General features: G+C 56.6%; 1 pseudogene; it reads right to left on the bottom strand.

Moving 5' to 3' along the window:
• Positions 1 to 318: 318 nt before the first annotated feature.
• On the bottom strand, positions 319 to 2,137 carry LOC144129684 (uncharacterized; annotated as a pseudogene).
• Between the last annotated feature and the right edge of the window lie 301 nt (positions 2,138 to 2,438).

Raw genomic sequence — 2,438 nt, forward strand, 5'->3', positions numbered from 1 at the left:
AGATACTGTTCGCTGGAGCGTGTTGCGGCACAAGCTCAATTAGAAGGCGATCAATACGTTCAGTCACTATGGAGTGGTAGATGGTGGTGATTGAGCGACGAACTAGAAATTCTATCCGAAAGGGTGGGGGGGATGTGGGCAGAACAGCAGTATAGCCAGATAAGGTAAGTGGGTTTGAGGGTTCCTGAGGGGCAAGGATGTCGGGTCCCGTAGCGCAGGACAGCATTTGGTGGACCACATGACGCTTCTGGCCAAAGCGCCGGCAGTTCTACTACCAGAGTGTAAGATTATGGTATGTAACTGCCATCATGAGAGCATTTAGGGGGGGGGGGGAGCCGTAACGAGGGCGTGGGGGTCCTGAGCTACGGCAGGGATAGGGTTGTCCGGTCCTACCGGTGCTTTGGGCTTCTTGCGTCTGTTTGGGGTGGGGTCGCGCTTTGGGAGGCTGGTTTCGTAAGTGCTGAGCCGAGATTCAAGATCGTTATAGCGATCAGGGAATCCTTGGGTTAGTACGTCGAATCGGTTGTTAAGGATAGTATTATCTTGTGTTATGCGGCTACCGCGTCTTTGAGGGTTGCACATTCCTGTTTGATGTTACTTATAGCGTCCTGAAATTTTGCCTCAAAGCGAGCAGCAAAGGACGCAAGCAGGGTTGGTATGCTCTATAGTGAGATGAGCGCGGAGGGAGGCGGCGTTGCGTGCGGAGGTGAATTTGTAGAGGGTTGAGCGTCAGCCTCCATTGCTAGCAAATCAGGAGAAGAGGTAGGTTCAGAGTGCCTTGGCGGAATATGGGCGGTGGGTGGGTTGGGAGGGGGAGTTTGGGATGTGGCAGGAGCGGGGGTCGATGGAATGGGAGATTCGGTGGCAAGAGCACTTATCTGGGCTTCCAGTCTTGCGATGTGTTGTGGAAGGGCGGCGGCTTCTGCTCGGGCTGCTGTAGCTTCTGCTTTAGCCGCCGCTGCCTCCTCCCAGGATTTTGTCAGGGCGTGTTGTAGATGGGGAGTCGCTGTCATGGTTATCTTGCGGCCGTGTGAAGAGGGGGAGGTATTCCAGGCTTGTTTCAACGGCACTGCCCAAGCTTGCTTGTGTTGGTTGGGCTGGATGAAACCGGACTACAGCTGGGGAAAATTGTCCCTGGCTGCGACCGCTTCTTGCTTCAGCATTTGTGTGTGGCTGGCTGTTTCCATGGATGGTGTAGGTTTCGTCCCTTGCAGGATCCCGCGCCGGTAAGGTGAGGGCCCTCGCACAGAATGCACTTAGGCGTGCAAGGAGGGTATTGTTCCTAGTGTTGTGCTCCACAGAGGGGACAAAGATTGGCCTTGGGGCTTGGGCACCCGTCGTGGCGGAGACCCGGCAGTCTGCGGTTAGTGCAGGCATCCGGACTGCCGCGGTATGGGGTGCAGCGGTGAATGGCTATGTATCTGATGGAGTAAGGGACCATAGGTGCGTGGAAGGTGATTAAGATGGAGTGCGTCTTTCCCATGCGGCGTGCTGCTAGTATGCTGTACTCCGGATTTCTTCGGACCAGGTCTTGGTAGAGTTGCGTTGGGGTCTCATCATCATAGGCGTTCGTGATCACTCCTCTGGTAGCCCCCGGTGGGGGAGCCACGTAAGCTGCGCACGGGTAGGTGTGGTCTCCAATGATGAGGGAGGTCAGCGTCTTGAGAACCTCGGCTGCTGGGAAGTGTGTTGTTGCCATGATGAAAGTATTGTTGGTCGGGCGGATACGCAGGCAGAAGTCGTCCGGTGGGATGATTTTATCTGGGTCTGCACAGCCTTCAAGAGTCGAGGTGTTGCGATGTCTTGCAGTCGTAGTTCACCTCGCGGGCGAACGACTACTCGAATGGCGTTGGGTGGGAGCGGTGAGAGCTGCTTGCTGCGCTGCACTGAGGCGAGCCTCCTTGGTGGCAGGTGGTAGGCGGGCTGGCGTATTGCCGCGACCGGTTGGGCTTGCTGCGTCGCGCGCCGCGTTCTTGGAGTTCGGGTTAGCTGCGTCGGAGGTAGCGTTCTCGGGGCGGTAAGGTGGTTTCGGCGAGCTGGCTGGGCGGGAGGCGTAGGCTTTATACAGAACTGGCATTCAGTCGTTGGAATTTAGTTCTTGTGCGGTTATGGTGTGGCCTTCAACCGTTACTTCCATGATAACGGCTGGCGTCGCCGATGGTGTCGGCGGAGACGCGTAGTCCGAGTTAGGCTTAGCTCGGCGGCTGAGCGCCTCGGTCCGATGATCATTCTTAGCACAGAAAAGGTCGGATATCGCCCGGAATGGGTGCCTTCCCTGTCTTCCTTAGGCATTGATGTAGCTTTTCGTGCAGATTAGTGGCCGTAGGAGAGGTTGGGTAGGAGTAGCACGTACCGTTTGCCGGAGCCGACGTTGCAGGCAACCGCCTGCGCTGGCCCCCTAGTGGCCCAGAGCAGTCAAATCTTTTTTTGCACCACGC

The sequence above is a fragment of the Amblyomma americanum genome, chromosome 4 (genome assembly GCF_052857255.1).
Source record: "Amblyomma americanum isolate KBUSLIRL-KWMA chromosome 4, ASM5285725v1, whole genome shotgun sequence".
NCBI classification, from domain to species: Eukaryota; Metazoa; Arthropoda; class Arachnida; order Ixodida; family Ixodidae; genus Amblyomma; species Amblyomma americanum.